A 17500-nucleotide genomic window follows, 5' to 3' on the forward strand; every position below is an offset into this window, starting at 1 on the left:
TTCATTGTTATCTGTTGCCGAAAATGTATTTTAATTAAAGAATCCGGGACTTGTGGTGTTTGTGTGTTCCTTTTTTTTTCTCTGTCCTTTCTCTTTCCTTTATTTTGAAACATAGCGAAAAATTCGTCCCTCTTCCCTTTTGCCTTATTCACGAAAGTGCGCGAAATTCTCCCTCTTATCCTCTCTCCCCCATTCACGAAAGAAGAGGTAAGAGAATTCTCCCTCTCTTATTCTTAAATATTACTCTACTCTCCCCTCATATAAAACAACGCATTTAATTATTTTTGTTTCCCCTTGAAAATGACATCCCTCTTCCCATCTCCCCTTACGGTCGTTTCTCCCTCCCTCCCTACGTTCTTCCCTTCCTCCCTTTTCTTCTTCCCTTCCTTCTTCCCTACCACCCTCCCATCCATTCCCATCCACTCCTTTCTTCCATCCCCTCCTCCCTATCTTTCCTCACTTCCCCTCTTCTCCTCCTCCTCCCTCCCTTCCCCTCCTCCTCCCCCCCTCCTCCCTCCCTTCCCCTCCTCCTCCCTCCCTTCCCCGCTTACCTCCCTCCCCGCCCCCCACCGTCTCTCCCTTCCCGCTTACCCCCCTCCCTTCCCCTCACTCCCTCCCCCCCTTTTCCCTCCTTCCTCCCTCCCCCTTACCTCCCTCCCCGCCACCCACCGTCTCTCCCAAAAGGGGGCGAAATTTCTGACCCTTTGATACGCCGTGAAACAGTGCAGCGGGCCATTTTCTTTGTCAGTTTTATTGTGCTTTGTCGGTCGGCGGTCGAAAACATTTCATATAGAGTGGGAGGGGAGGGAGGAGGCAGGAGAGGGAAAAGGGGAAGTGGGAAAAGGTGGGGAGGAGGGGATGGAAGGAAGGGAGTGGAAGTGGTGGAGGAAGGGAGAGGAGTTGGGGTTGGAGTGGGGAGGGGTTAAGGGAGGACTGGGGTAAAAAGGTGTTGGTGAAGGGGAATTGGAGCGGTGGAGTGGGGAGGGGGGACCAGGGAAACGGGTGTGGGAGGTTGGGGCGGTGGGCACAGGTGGGGGCGGTGAATCGATGCGTGTCTTGGGGCGGGTGTTGTTATATGATTCTATGTCTTCTGTTTCAGTTATTTTTCGGATGGTTAGTAGCTTACACACACACTCACACACTCACACATTCACACACTCACACACTCACTCACTCACTCACTCACTCACTCACTCACTCACTCACTCACTCACTCACTCACACACACTCACTCACTCACTCACTCACTCACTCACTCACTCACTCACTCACTCACTCACTCACTCACACACACACACACACACACACACACACACACACACACACACACACACACACACATATATATATATTATACAATATATATATTGATTTTATTTTATGGGCTGGGCTTCTTCAGGGTTATAGTTTGTGATAAATTTGTCTTTGTTTACACATATGCTTTATGTATTTACGAAATGATGTTAATTTCTGTGTATTTCACGTTTTCCCTCAACAAGGTGTGATAAACAAAATTAGAGAAGGGGCCATAAAATAAAATTAAAAGAAAAAAAAAAGACAACTGTAAAATTGACATTCATCTACCTATCCCCTCGCCGAAACATTTCGATAAATGGAAAGAGAAGTCGAATGGGATAGACAGAGCGACAAAAGTTGTGCTTGCTTGCTTGCTTGTGACGCCACTATCGCCGGACTCGAAACAGATATTAGCGATCACAAAAGAGCGGTTTTGAAGGGAACAGAACGCAGCGAAGGACCATCGGTATAGATTTTTGTCTTTAAAAAAATCAGCGCCGCTCCCTTGCTCGGTCTTTGGGCGTTAGTGACCTCGTGGTCGTTGGTTCGCCAGTTGTTTATTGCGTGACCTCTGGTGACCTTTAAGAGGTTGGGTCACCATGCACTTGGAGGCGAGGAGGTCAACCCGCCGCAGCCGCAGCCGCAGCAGCCAGCGGTCAGCCCGCAGCCACAGGAGCGCGCGCAAGAGAAAGGTACGTGCTGGGGAAATTAGTCCTGTGTCCCTTGCTTGCATTTTGCTTTTTTTCCTGTTCCTTGCAGGTCTTTTCTTTGTTTTGTTTTTCTTGTTCTTTGCTTGCCTTTTCTTTGCTTTTCAGTTTTATTTTATGTCATATCTTCCTTCTCCTCGTTAGACTACTTTTTCTTAATTTTTGATATTTTTTTCTTCATTTTCTCTTTTTTTTCTCCTCCTCCTCCACCTCTCTCTACTTCTCTCCATTTCAGCGCCGCGTTTCAACCTGTGTTCGACAGCGACCTTTTTTATTCTTTCTTGTTTTCTCTTTGTTCCCTTTTGAATAAGAAGCGGAGCTGCCTCGACGAAAAGAAAGGAAGGAATGGTGATGACGGAAGAGAGAGAGAGAAAGAGAGGGAGATAGAGCGACAAGAGACACATATAAAGACGGACAGCGACAGAGACAGAAACAGAGGCAGAGAGAGAGAGAGAGAGAGTGCGAGTGCGAGTGCGAGTGTGTGAGCGTGAGCGAGGGAGAGGGAGATTTTAAGTTTTTAGGTTTAATTTGATTCCATTTGTTACAATGGATATTCTTGGTGTGACATAGTGTCTGTTTTATTTTGCTTCTAAGTTATCCCCTGTATCAAGGAATGGCCGGGGGTTACCAATTCCACGGGCGGCAAAGGGATTCGAACGCAGGGTAAAGCAAGATTGCTAGACAGATCCGCTACTGCTGCACCAAAAATCAGCACAGAGAGGGGAGAGTAAGAGTGCGAGTGAGAGTGAGAGTGAGAGTGAAGGGGAAACAGGAGAGAGAGAGAGAAGAGCGAGGCGAGAGAGAGGGGCGAGAGCGAGAGCGAGAGCGAGAGAAGAGCGAGAGAGAGAGCGAGAGAGAAAAGAGGGGAGAGAGAGAGAGGGGGAGAGAAAGAGAGAGAGAGAGAGAGAGGGGAGAGAGAGAGAGAGAGAGAAGAGAAAAGTTGGTGAGAATTGCACTTGGAAGTGATTGTAACTCGGGTTTATCTGCTGACACTGTGGTAACTTGGGCCGAGGCAAGGGCGCCCTCGGGAGCACTTCTGTCACGGGGAGGGGGTGGGGGGGGCGAGGAGGGACATGTGTTGTGTGGGTGTGTGTGTGTGTGGGTGTGGTGTGTGGTGGTGTGTGTGGTGTGGTGTGGGGTGTGTGTGTGTGTGTCTTGAGTGGAGAAGATTTCCTATGTGTATGTCTATTTGTGTATGCGCACTGTGTGCAAGCATGCCTCTCTGAACACTGATCTTGTAGAGTACATATATATACACAATGCATATGTACATATATGTGGTGGTAAATACTGGGTTGCCTTTCCGCCACGTGCAGCGATTTAATTATGTCGGTTATTTTGGAAGGTGAATAATTGTGCGCGCGTGTTTGAGATGTCGCTGATGGGAGAAGAATTGTTTCCATTTGTCACGTGTTGTTGCGAAGTGAATTTATCAATTTATCTATTACACACTCTTTGCGCACGCACAGTGTTAATAGAAAAATTTTATAACTCCAACCCCAAACATACATTCATTTGAATTTTTTAGTTCAACAACCCACAAAACACACACACCCACACCCCATCACCCACACAAAACCACACACTACACACACACACACACCACACACACACACAAAACACACAAACACAACACAAACACAAACACAGGGGTGATGTAGATGGAGTCGGAGATGGAGAAAGCTAAAGCGAAAGAGAGGGGGGGGGGGAGGGAGCATACAGTTACTCTAAAACAGACCGCCGCATCAAAGAACACGCGCGTCCCCTTCGGGCGCGGGCAAATGTTTTTGACAACCCCTTTTCCGATTGCGAAATCAATCGTTAACCCGCCAATCTCATTCGATCTCCTATTAGGGTACACAAGCCAACGTTCAAGGTTGCACGGGCGGCTGCAGCGCGCCTCGTCCCACGCACGGCCCGGGTTGCAACTCATTTCTATGCCGCCGCTGCTACTTCTAATTCTACTTCTGCTGCTACGAATACTATTCCTACTCCTATTACTACTATTATTATGGTTATTATTATTGTTTTCTATCATCATCTCATCTTTTCATCATCTCAATCATCATTTATCATCATATATCATCATTTATCTCACTCATCATCTCATCATCAACATCTCATCATCAACATCATCAATTATCATACATTTAATCAATCACTTATTTTCATTTTCATATCATTAACATTAATTTTTTATTATTATTATTTTTATTATTATTATAATATTTGGTTATTATTATTGCAATTATTGGTGATATTATTATTATTATTATTATTCCCATTAATAATTTTCCTCCTTTTTCTTTTTCTCTTCCTCTTCCACCACCACAGACCACCACCGACCACTATCTTTTAATACCTCTGTTACAACTGCCAATGCTTCTACTTCTGGCCCTAATCCATTTATCGTTTGATACAAGCTTAAGTCGTTCCTGATATAATGCGGCACTGTTATTTAATTTTGGATTAAATTTAAATTGGGTTTTGGGTTTTTATTTAGCACTGCATTTTGTTTTGCAGCGCACCGACTTGGTTTTATGCATATTGTATTCGTGCAGAGTGGCAATTAGAGCAGTTGATTCAAGGGCAGGGGGTCGGAGGGACGTTGCAACGGGTATCATCAAGGGTGCCATTGCCATCGATGCATCCAGAGTGGCGCTGTGGGATTTACCTCAACCCCTTCCCCCCCCCCCCCCTCCCTGTGCCTGTGGCACTTCGTATATGCCTTGCATAAATAATGCGATCACAGCTAGGTGTTATCAGTGATAAAATGGAGGGAGGCGGGATTATGACGCACGCAAACACATATGCGAGCTTTAAAAGACGCGCGTGGGCACACTCACGTGCACACGTACACGCACACGCAACGTACTGCACACGTACACGCACACGTCACGCACACGTACACGCAAAACGTACACGCACAGTACACGCACACGTAACGCACACGCACACGCACACCACAGACCCGCACACGTACACGACCGTACACGCACACGCACACGTTGACGCAACGTACACGCACAGTACACACACACACACACACAACACCACACAACAACACACACAACACCACACGCACACGCACGCACGAAACGCACGCACGCACACACACCACAAAACCCACACACACACACACACACCACACAAAACCCCACACACCCACACTTTCCACGCACACCCCACACACACACACAACACACACACACAAACGCACGCACCCCACCACGCACGCACGCACGCACGACGCACAGGGCACGCACGCCACGCACACACACACACACACACACACAACACAAAACCCCAACACACAACACACACACACGCACACCACACGCACCGCAAAACGCACAGCACACGCACCCCACATGTTACCACGCACAGGGCACCGCACACGCACACGCACACGCACACGCACACGCACGCACGTACACGCAAGCCCACCGCCCTTCACACGCACGCACGCACAACCCCGAGATACGAAACATATGAACGCGGACTTCCCCAGATGTCCCTGGAATAGCGACCCGAGTTTGGATTCGCCGCAGATCTTTATGCAAAGTGTCAAGTCCGTGTCCTAAATTTGGACACCGCTCGCCCCGGGGTTGCGCCTCCTGGGCCCGCCGCCGCCTCTGCCTCGTCCTCATTCGGCTTCTCTTGCCCGGCTTCTCCCTCTTCCCCTTCTCTCTCTCTCTCTCCTCATGATTCCCATCTCTCTTTTCCTTTCCCCCCTTCTTCTCCGTGGCCTTTGTCCCTTTCCACTCCTCTTTTATTTCTAAATTTCTTCCCTCCCTCAGTCTCTTTCTCTTGTCCTCCCCTCCCCCCCTTGCCTCTCTCCTGCCCCCCCCCTTTTGCCCCTTCCCCTGCCCCTTCCCCCCTCTCTCCTTCCCCTCTCCCTTCCCCGTTCCCTTCCCTCTCCCTTCCCTCTCCCTTTCTCCTTCCCCTCCCTTTCCCCCTCCCCCCCTTTTTTCCCCTGCCCCTCTCCCTTCCCCTCTCCCTTCCCCTCCCCCTTTTCCCCTCTCCTTCCCCCTCCCCTTCCCCTCTCCCTTCCCCTCTCCCTCCATTCCCTTGTTCTCCGGCTCCTTAAGTAGAGAGAGGACGGAAGAGAAGGAGGGAGAGGGAAAAGGAGACGGAGAGGGTAAGAAAGAGGAAAATAAAGAATAAGAGGAACAGAAACAGGAATAGAAAGAGTGAACAAAAAGAGGAAAAAGGGGAACAAGAATGAGGGGGGGGAGAGAAGAAGAGGCAAAAAGGGCAGACAGACAGACAGACAAAACAACCAGACAGACAGACAACAGACAGACAAGGGCAGACAGACAGACAGACAGCAACACAGAGAAAAAAGAGAGAGAGAGAGAGAGAGAGAGAGAAGAGAGGAAGGAGAGAGAGGAGAGAGAGAGAGAAGAAGAGAGAGTGAGAGAAAAGGAGAGAGAAGAAGAAAGAAGAAAGGGGGGGGGGAAGAGAAAGAGAAAGAAAGAAGAGAGGTTTGGGGGGAGGGGGGGGGGGAGAGCCTGTTCGCAGCCGAAGTGCCCGGGAGCCGCGAATGGACGGCGCCGTCATCCCGCGGCTCGTGTCTTCTTTGGGGAGAAAGTTTGGAGATTTTGTCGTTATTTTATCGGCTTTTCTTGGTTTCATTAATCCCCTTTCGTTTAATTTTGCTTATTTGGGAAAAGGTAGGGGGATTTCAAAAATTGGCACTCGCATATTTACCTACATACATACATACATACATCCTACATACATACATACATACATACATACATACAACATACTTTAAAAACATACATAAAATACAAAAAAACAAACAACAAAAAAAACAAACAAACAAACAAACAAACATACAACATACAACAACATACATACATACATACACACACATCACACACACACACAACCCCCCACACACACACACACACCACACAACACACACACAACAACATACATATACATACATACCCCCCCCCACACACAACACACACATACATACCATGTGCACCTACATACATACCATAACATACATAAATCATTAAATATATACATCCATTACTTGCAACATATATACATATATTCTTACATACATGCACCGTTTATTGTGTTTGTTTTGTAATACTTACCGTTAACAGAAAATATTGTCCTTTCCTTGTTTTAGTGAAAGGAAAACATGACGTATCCCATTTTTTATCCGCACCAATTATGAAAGTATGTGTAATGTGGTTTAGCCCGGCGCTTGGCGTACAAGTCGATACCTTCATATGGAGTGAGAGTGAGTGAGTGAGTGGGGTGGAGTGGGAATGAGTGAGTGAGTGAGTGAGTGATGAGTGATGGTGAGTAGGAGAGTGGAGTAAATGAGTGATATGAGTGAGTGAGTGAGTTGGAGTGAGTGTGAGAGTGAGTAAGTGAGTGAGTAGGCGACGAGCGAGCGTTGTGTTGTGTGTGTTGTGTGTGTTGTGTGTGTGTGTGTGTGGGTGTGTTGTGTGTGGTGTGTGTGTGGGAGTGTTTGAGAGTGGTGTGTGATGAGTGATGTAGGCAGGGGGTTTGTGACTCTTCTTTTTTTGGGTATCTCATTTTTCTTTGTTTTGTGTTTTTTTTTTTTTGGCTTCGCATGTTCAATACAAGGCCCCCAAAGAGCCTTAGATATCTGCAAAATTTTCTTGTTTCATCTAAGGTCAAAGCTCTTTCAGATGTTTCACTCGGGTGCACTACTTTTGTTGTTATTGTTGTTGTTGTTATTATTATTAGTTATTATTTTTATGATTTTTTATATTGTTATTATTGTTATTACTATTCGTTTTTATTATTATTATTATTTTTGTTGTTTATATTAGTAGTAGTAATTTTTTATTACTATTATGGTTGCTATTATTTTTGTTATTACTGTTATTTTTATAATTAATATTTTTGTCATTATTATTATTATAATTATCATAGTAATAATGATAATAATAATAATAATAATAATAATAAACTTACTATTATTACTGTTATCGTTGTCGTTGTTGATACTGTTCTTTACTTGTTGTTGTTCATGTTACTGTTATTAGTGTCATCATAATTTCCGTGTACATTATTGTTATTATTTCTGCTGCTATTTTTATTACCCTATCTGTCTGTTCTTCGCCCCTCTTTTTCCCATCTACATCATGTTTTTCCCTTTAAAACCCTTCTCCTATCCCTCTTTCCCTCTCTTTCCCTCCTTCCCTCTCTCCCCCCCCTCTCTCTCTCTCCCTCTCTCCCTCCCTCCCACTCTCCCTCTCTCTCTCTCATCTCCCTTTTCTCCCTCTCTCTTCTCTCATCTCTCTCTCGTCGTTTTTCGCTTTTCTCTCTCTTCCCCTTCTCTCTCTCCTCTCCTCTCTCTCTTCTCTCCCCTCTCTTCTCTCATTCCTTCTCCCTTTCCCTCTCCTCCTTCCTACTCTCCCTCTACCTCTCCCTCTCCTTCTCCTTCTCCTTCTCCTCCCCTCCCCTCTCTCCCCCCTGTTATGTCTCTCCATAGTTTAACGCAACAACGAGTAAGAGACACGATGAATCCTGTGCTTACTCAATTGGCTATTAAACAGCAGACCTTTTTAAACAATCAAGCAACTAACGTATTCCCCATGTGCAAGCAGACCTCTGCCTTCGGGTCAGTGTCCTTCGTGCTTGGGTTCTGATGGGGGGAAGGGGGTTAGGTATAGTAGGCGAGTGTGGTGGGTAGATCTAGAGGGCGGATCCAGAGGGTGACTGGTGGGCAAGCAAGAAGTCCCAGCTTACCACGGCCGTGGTAAGCAGGTGATGACTTCGATGTCGCCGGCGGATGGTCGTCGAAGGGGGCGGGGGACATGTCTGGAGGATGAACCCAAGGTTTTTTTATTTTATTTTTGTTTATGGGTTAATTTCATAGATCCAGGTATTTTATTTTTCTTCATTTCTTTTTTTTTTTTTCTTCGTCATCGAAATGTCGCCGAGCAGGAATTTAATCCGTAGATCCGTCCCGCGAGATCCTGTTCGGCCGGACCGACTGGAGGGATGAGGCCGGGGCGCACACCTTGCGGGGAAGTCAAGGGCGAACTCGGGCTCCCTCCTCCTCCTCCTTGCTCGTCTTTCTCCTTCCCCCTTTTCCAACCCCCCTTTCTTCCAGTCTCTTCTCCTTTTATCAGCCCCTTTCTCTTTTCTTTCCCCCTCTGCTGCTTTCTCCCTTCTGTTCCCTCTTTCCCCCTATTTGTCCCCCTCTCTTCCTCACCCCTTCTTCCCTTTCCTCTTTCCCCCTTGGCTCTTCCTTCCCCCCCCTTCCCGTTCTTCTTTTCCGTCCCCCCTTCGTCCGGGGGGTCCTTTCAACCTGATTGTACTTTCCCGTCGGTTAGGCACTGACTGTAGGGTGTAAGAGGGGTGGGTAAGGTACAAGAAACCGATAGGGTAGGGGGAAAACTAGAGACGCGGTATAGCTATAGCGTTTGGATGATCCCATTAATGAACATGTAGGGTACATTTTTCCCGAACGGGGTGCGGGTGAAGCTTGCTGGGTTCAGAGGGAACCGGCAGGGTGCTGGTGGATTTGGGAGGGTACAGATCGGGTCCAAAAAGGTCTGACTGGAATCCGGGTAAATCCACGAGGAGCTCTGGAGACGGGAACTGTGACAGCATTCCCTTCCTCAGCCGCCTCCGTCTCCTCCCCCTTCCCCTTCTCCCTTCGTCTTCGCCTCCCCGTCCTCCTTCCTGCCTCCTTTCCTCTCTCCTCCTTCCCTCTTCCCCTTTCTCTTCCCTTCCCCTTCCCCTTCCCCTTCCCCTTCCCCTTCCGTACCTTGTTCCTTCTACCCATTTTTTTTTTTATTCTTCCCTCATTCCACCCACGTCCGCCGCTCCGTCCCCTTCCCCCCCCCTCCTCCATCTCCACCTGTCCTTCCTATCCTCCATTCACTTTCCACCTTCACCTACCGGCCTCTCTCACCACCCTTTGTCTTTCCCCTCCCCTACTTTCCCCCCTCTTCCCCCTCCCCACCCACTCTCTCCCCCCTCCCCCTACTCCACTCTCTTCCCCTCCCCTACTCCACCCCGTTCCCCCTCCCTACTCCACCCTCTTCCTTCCCTCCCCCTACTCCCACTCTCCCCCCCTCCCCTACTCCCACCTCCTTCCCCCTCCCCTACTCCCCCTCGTCCCTCCCCCTCCCCCTCTCCACCTCGTCCCCCCCCCTACTCCTCTCCTCCCCCTCCCTACTCCACCCCTCTTCCCCCCTCCCTACTCCCCCCTCGTCCCCCCCCCTACTCCACTCTCCTCCCCCCTCCCCTACTCCACCCCTCTTTCCCCCTCCCCTACTCCACCCCCGTCCCCTCCCCTACCCACTCTCCCTCCCCCCTCCCCCTACTCCCCTCTTTTCCCCCCTCCCCTACCTCCCCCCCTCGCCCCCTCCCATACTCCCCTCTCCCCCCCCCCTCCCCACCCCCTCGTTCCCCCCCCCTACTCCCCTCTCTCCCCCTCCCCCCTACTCCCCCTTCCCCCCCCCCTCTCCACCCTCTTCCCCCTCCCCTACTCCCCCCCTCTCCCCCCTCCCCCTACTCCACTCTCTCCCCCCCCCCCCCCCCCCTCTCCCCCCCCCCCCCCCTACTCCACCCTCGCCCCCCTCCCCTACTCCATCTCTCCCCCCCCCTCCCCTTCTCCCACCCTCTTTCCCCCTCCCCTACTCCACCCTCTCCCCCCTCCCCACTCCCCTCTTCTTCCCCCTCCCCTACTCCCACCCTCGTCCCCCTCTCCCTACTCCCTCTCGCCCCCCTCCCCTACTCACCCTCTCCCCCCCTTTCCCCTCTCCCCTCTCCCACCCCTCCCCCTCCCTACTCCACCCTCATTCCCCCTCCCCTCCTCCCCTCCTCGTCCCCCTCCCCTATCCCTCTCTTCCCCCTCCCTCTCCCGCTCTCCCCCCCCCTACTCCCCCTCTCCTCCCCCCTCCCCTCTCCCCACCCTCTCCCCCCTCCCCCTCCTCTCCACCCTTCTCCCCCTCCCTACCCACCCCCGTCCCCCCCCCCTCCACTCTCTCCCCCCCCTCCCCTACTCCCCCCCTCCCCCCCTCCCCTAACTCACACCCTCTTCCCCCTCCCCTACTCCACCCCTCTTCCCCCCTCCCCTACTCCACCCTCGTCCCCCTCCCCTCTCCCTCTCTCCCCCCTCCCAACCCACCCCTTCCCCCCCCCCCTCCACCCCGTCCCCCCCCCCTACTCCACTCCTCCCCCCCCCCTACCACTCTCTTCCCCCCCCCTACCCCCCCCTCGTCCCCCCCCCACCCACTCTTTTCCCCCCTCCCCTACTCCACCCTCGCCCCCCCCCTACTCCACTCTCTCCCCCCCCCCCCACCCACCCTCGTCCCCCCCCCCTTTCCCCCACTCTCTCCCCCCTCCCCTACTCCACCCTCTTCCCCCTCCCCTACTCCACCCTCGCCCCCCCCCCTACCCACTCTTTTCCCCCCTTTTCCCTACTCCACCCTCGTCCCCCTCCCCCCTACTCCACTTTTCCCCTCCCCCCTCCCCTACTCCACCCTTTTTCCCCCCCCCCACTCCACCCCCCCCCCGTCCCCCACCCCTACTCCCCCTCTCTTCCCCTCCCCTACCCACCCTCGCCCCCCCCCCCTCCCCTACTCCACTCCTCCCCCCGCCCCTACTCCACCCTCTTCCCCCTCCCCTACTCCACCCTCGTCCCCCTCCCCTACTCCACCCTCGTCCCCCTCCCCTACTCCACTCTCTTCCCCCTCCCTACTCCACCCTCGTCCCCCCTCCCCTACTCCACTCTCTTCCCCCTCCCCTACTCCACCCTCTTCCCCCTCCCCTACTCCACCCTCTTCCCCCTCCCCTACTCCACCCTCGTCCCCCTCCCCTACTCCACTCTCTCCCCCCTCCCCTACTCCACTCTCTCCCCCCTCCCCTACTCCACCCTCGTCCCCCTCCCCTACTCCACCCTCGTCCCCCTCCCCTACTCCACCCTCGTCCCCCTCCCCTACTCCACCCTCTTCCCCCTCCCCTACTCCACCCTCGTCCCCCTCCCCTACTCCACCCTCTTCCCCCTCCCCTACTCCACCCTCTTCCCCCTCCCCTACTCCACCCTCGTCCCCCTCCCCTACTCCACCCTCTTCCCCTATCTCCTTTTCCTCCCCTGCCTCTCCTTTCCCCTCTCCTTGTGACCAAGCGAAAAGATCACGCGGAAGTACTCCCCCCGCCGATGGAGAGAAGAAGCAAAACAAGCAAATAAATAAGCAAATACAACAAATAAACTCGCCTCGGCGTGCCTGACGGAGCGAAAGGAGAGGAAGAAGTTGGAGAAATTATAATAGACAATTTTTTTTCTTTCTTTATATGAAGGGGAAATTAAAAATTCAAGTGTACTTAAAGAAAGAGATGAAAGAGAATAAAAAAACAAATTGAAGAACCACGAACAGGCCAACAAAATCCAAGAAAAACAAAGGGAAAAAAAACAAAAAACAGCCGCGGCATCACTCGAGTGTCGGGGGGGGGGGGGGGGGGGAAGAACGCATGACTTTGTTAGCGTGAGCGATGACGTCCGCCCCTCTCGCCCGAGCGGAGGTGGGGGGGGTGGGATAGGAATTGAGGGTGGGGATGGGAACTGTAGGTGGGGGGTGGGGTGGGAATTGAAGGTGGGGGTGGGGATGGGGATGAGAACTGTTGGTGGGGGTGGGGATGGGAATTGAGGGTGGGGGCGGGGATGGGAACTGAAGGTGGGGGTGGGGATGGGAACTGAGGGTGGGAGTGGGGTGGGGGTGGGAACTGAGGGTGGGGGTGGGAATTGAGGATAGGGATGGGTATTGATGATTGGGGTGGGACTGGAGGGTGGAGATGGGGAAGGGTTGGGGTCAGGGTATGGTGTGCGGAGGGGGGATGGGGACATTCTGGGACTCGTCTCAAGTTGGCAGGGAAGGGGGGGGGGGAGGAGGAAGCGATTGAGGTCTTAGGAAAAGGAGGAAGATGGCGCTGGGTACGTGGGGGTGGGCGAGGAAGGAAGGGGTAGAGAGACACGCTGGGATGGGGAAAGGAGATGGGGCAGTATGGGGAATGGGAATAAAGAGAAAGAGGGAAAGGGAAAGGATGAGGTAATAGGATGGGAGAAGAAGGAGGGGAATGGGCAGATAGGGATATAAGAAACTTAGGAACGGGGAAAAGGAAAAAAAGGAAAGTTGAAGTGAAAGAAAAAGGGGAAGGGAAATGTGTCTTGAATTCCCCTTCCCCTCACTCTCCTGCTCCTGTTTCCCTTCTGTTTTTGTTCCCCGCAGTCTCACTCCCCCTCCCCCTTCCCCTTCCCCCTCCGCCCCTCCTCCTCCCCCCCCCTCCGATCTCGATATCATCGGAAATGGGTGGTGGTCGCGGCGCGTAGTAGGTAAATAGATTGGAGATAAATAGGTGTGGATCCCGCGGTAATTGGGTTGGTGCCGGCGCGGGCTTCGAGGGTTCTTGACAGCTGCGTGCGGTGGCGAGTATTTTGGGCGTATTTTTATCCATTTATTAATTATTATTATTATTATTTATTATTTATTATTTATTATTTATTATTTATTATTTATTATTATTATTATTATATATTTTTGTTTAGGTCGGACCTATTGCGTCGATGATAGGGACAGCAGTGTGTGACGCGTTGTGTAGGAGTTCATATAAAAGGCCTGTACTTAACTTTGAAATGTGGGCGATTGAGAGACGAGGGGTTAGAGAGAGTTCGAGGGTGAGAGAAGCGGCAGAGGGAGGGAGGGAGGGAGGCGAACAAGGTGAGGGCAAGAGAGGGGGATAACGACGGGAAGCACAGAGAAAGGGATAGAGAGGGGTTAGGAGGGATAGAGAAAGAAGGTGAGGAGAAGGAAAAAGGGAGGAGGTGGAAAAGTAGATTGAGGGGAAGAGAGTGAGGGGGGGAGAGGAAAGAAGGAGGGGAGGAGGGAGAGGAAGAGGCTGAAGAGGAAGGAAAGGGAGGTAGCGAGAGAGGGAGAGAGAGAGGGAGAGAGAGGTAGAGGTAGAGAGAGAGAGGTAGAGGTAGAGAGAGAGAGGTAGAGGTAGAGAGAGAGAGAGAGAGGTAGAGGTAGAGGTAGAGGTAGAGAGAGAGAGGTAGAGGTAGAGAGAGAGAGGTAGAGGTAGAGAGAGAGAGGTAGAGAGAGAGAGAGAGAGAGAGAGAGAGAGAGAGAGAGAGAGAGAGGAAGAGAGAGAGAGAGAGAAGAGAGAGAGAGAGAGAGAGGAAGAAAGAGAGTAGAAGTAGAGAGAGAGAGGTAGAGGTAGAGAGAGAGAGAGGTAGAGGGAGAGAGAGAGAGAGGTAGAGGTAGAGAGAGAGAGAGGTAGAGGTAGAGAGAGAGAGAGGTAGAGTAGAGAGAGAGATGTAGAGGTAGAGAGAGAGAGATGTAGAGGTAGAGAGAGAGATGTAGAGGTAGAGAGAGAAGAAGAGAGAGAGAGGTAGAGGTAGAGGAGAAAGAGAGAGAGAGGTAGAGAGAGAGAGGTAAGAGATGAGAGGTAGAGAGAGAGAGGTAAGAGGGAGAGGTAGAGAGAGAGAGGTAGAGGAGAGAGAGGTAGAGAGAGAGAGGTAGAGAGAGAGAGGTAGAGAGAGAGAGTAAGAGAGAGGTAGAGAGAGAAAGAGAGAGAGAGAGAGAGAGAGAGGGAGAGAGAGCGAGGAGAAGAGAGAGAGAGAGGGAGAGAGAGTAGCAGGGAGAGGAGAGAGAGGTAGCGATCGAGATGGGCGAGGTAGGTCGCGGAGACCGCGGACGACGAGGTAGGCTCTCGGAAGCGAGCCGGCGCCCCGCTCTCGCCCGCTCCAGACGCGCGAAGCGCACACCGCGACCCGGGCCTCAGGCAGCGCCCGCCCGCGGCAGCGTATACGACCCCCGCCACCACGACCGGATGGCATGCATACCCCGCCTCCTCCGAGGTCACCTAGATGTTAGGAGACTAATGAAGCGTACGGGACAGCAGACGAACCCCCCCCCTCCCCCCCGAAACCCTTTGTTGAGAGCAAACTCACCTCGGCCGTTATGGGGGTCCTCGTCCCCCTGTGAAGAAAGACATTTTTTTTTTTTTTGAATCTGCAGAGTGAAAGTTGCCACAATGGCGTCGGGAATAAGAACTGTGAGGGGTATATTCATGAGTGTTTGTTTGTGTTTGTTTTGCGTTTGTTTGTATGTGTGCTTTGGGAATTTGGTGTGTGCATTTTGTCCTTGTATCCTCGTGTTTGTGAGGGTTAATGAGGGGGTGAAAGTGAGTATGAATGGGAGCGCAGAAAAAAATAGTGAATGATGAAGGGGTAAGTGCTTATGTGAATGTATGAATGGAGAGAGAGAGAGAGAAAAAAAAAAAGAGAAAGAGAAAGAGAAAGAGAGAGAGAGAGAGAGAGAGAGAGAGAGAGAGAGAGAGAGAGAGAAAGAGAGAAAGAGAGAAAGAGAGAAAGAGAGAGAGAGAGAGAGAGAGAGAGAGAGAGAGAGAGAGAGAGAGAGAGAGAGAGAGGGAAGGAGAATCAAGCACAACTCTAGGGGAATCTACTAATGGTTATGAAAGGGGGCAAAAAGAGAACCGGAGCTCACGAATTCCAGCCTTTATCTGGATTGGGAGGGGGTGGGGGGTGGGGGTAGAGGTGGGAGGCAGGAGACAGGAAGCAGGAGGCAGGAGCTAGGAGCTAGGAGGCGGGAGAACGAAAAGCAACATGTCTAATCCTTCTACGCAATGTTGGGTAAGCAGCGACGCCCGTATGGCTTCCTGAAGGATCGCGTCACTGGCTACGTTCAGCTCCGACTCTCTCCCGGCGGGTCGCGCTGAGGCTGCCGCTGCTTTGTTTGTGTGTGTTTGTTTGTATGGTTTTATTTATATATGTATGTATGTATGTATGTATGTATGTATGTATGTATGTATGTAGTTAGGTAGGTAGGTGGGTGTTATGTATATGTGTGTATGTGTATTTATATGTATGTGTGTATATATATGTATGTATGTATATATGCATGTACACGCACGCGCGAGGAAATAATCGCATATACGCACTCATAGATAGGTGCCATAGTGTCAGTTTAGAGTACAAACATTAACAAACAAATACTCGAAGCGGAAAGCAACTCTGGATATATTTTGTACGTCAGTTTTACCAGGTATGAAGGAATACCTGTTATCTTGTTACTATATTTTTTCCTGTTGCTGTTGTTGTACAGTTTCTTGTTTTCCTTGTCAGCATCATGGTTATTATTTATGCAAGCGTATGTTGACATCTATGTCATTTGTCTGTATATCCTTTTATCTGCGTATCATGTTGTTTGTAATATAAGCCGAATTTGTTGTTCTTACTCAAGGCGCCATGTATCATCTTGAGACACGGGGATAAGAAACGGCCACTTGGGTGTAGGGACACGGAACATTACATGACTCCCTCGCTCGTGAACAGGTGGATTGTAACGGCATCTGGAGCTGCCTCGTGTTTTATGTTTATCTCTCGTTCTCATTTCTTTTTCTGCCGCTTCTACTTTGTTTCTTTGCCTTTGCCATATCCCTCCTTTTTTTCCTCGTTCTCTCCATTCATCCTTTCTTCCTTACATGTCTTCCTACGCGAATCCCTTCCTCCTCCCCCTCCCTCTCTTCCTCCCTCCCTTCTTCCCTCCCTCCCTCCCTCCCTTCCTCCCTCCCTCCCTCCTTCCCTCCCTCCCTCCCTCCCTCCCTCCCTCCCTCCCTCCCTCCCTCCCTCCCTCCCTCCTTCCCTTTTTCCCTCCCTCCCTCCTTCCCTCATTCTCCCCCACCTCTCTCCTCTCTCTCTCTGTTAACTCTGTTCATTCTGTTTAACCGGATCACTCTGTTCTCTCTAGTCTGTCCCTTCTCCCTCTTCCCCCTTGTTATTGCGCCATCGGAATCTGCGTTTTAAATCTTCTCTTTATGCCCTTCCGCGTCTCCTCCTTACCCGTACAGAAAGTGACAAATGGGCGGAGTAATGAGAAAGAAACACAATACCCGGAATGGAGATTTTAGGGGGAGGGGTCCGGGATGGGGGGTTGGGGGTGGAGAGGAGAGAAGGGAGGATGAGGGAGGGGGAGGGGGGGGGCAGGGTAGTTGACGGTAGGGGTGTGTTGTCGTAGAGAGTTGCAGGGATTTCTTCCTGTTTTCTTGTCGAGCGAATTTGGTTTGAACATGATTTTTTTCCTTTTATCCCCTGCCCTCGCCTCCTCTCCCTTCTCCTCCCCTCCCTTCCCCTCACCTCATCTCCCCTCACCTCCCCTCCCCCCTCCTCCCTTCCCCTGATCTCCCCTCCCCTCGCCTGCTCTCCCCTCTCCACCCTTTCTATTCCCTCCCCATTACCTCTTTTCCTTCTTTTAGTTCCACTTTCTCCGTTACTCTTCCCCGCCTCCCTTCCCCTCATCTCCCTTCTCCCCCCCTCCCCTCACCTCCCTTCTCCTCCCCCCTCCCCTCACCTCCCTTCTCCTCCCCCCCCCTCACCTCCCTTCTCCCCCCCCTCCCCTCACCTCCCTTCTCCTCCCCCTCCCCTCACCTCCCTTCTCCTCCCCCTCCCCTCACCTCCCTTCTCC

General features: G+C 51.4%; 1 long non-coding RNA gene across 1 annotated transcript in view; it reads left to right on the plus strand.

Annotated features, from left to right (window-relative positions):
* LOC125027232 overlaps window positions 1–1545 on the plus strand; it is a 14120-nt gene extending 12575 nt beyond the window's left edge. Inside the window, exon 2 of the long non-coding RNA XR_007114995.1 lies at window positions 1500–1545. This is a non-coding gene — a long non-coding RNA (uncharacterized LOC125027232). The remainder of the gene's footprint in view (window positions 1–1499) is intronic.
* The last annotated feature ends 15955 nt before the right edge of the window (window positions 1546–17500 follow it).

The sequence above is a fragment of the Penaeus chinensis genome, chromosome 7, assembly GCF_019202785.1.
Source record: "Penaeus chinensis breed Huanghai No. 1 chromosome 7, ASM1920278v2, whole genome shotgun sequence".
NCBI lineage: Eukaryota > Metazoa > Arthropoda > Malacostraca > Decapoda > Penaeidae > Penaeus > Penaeus chinensis.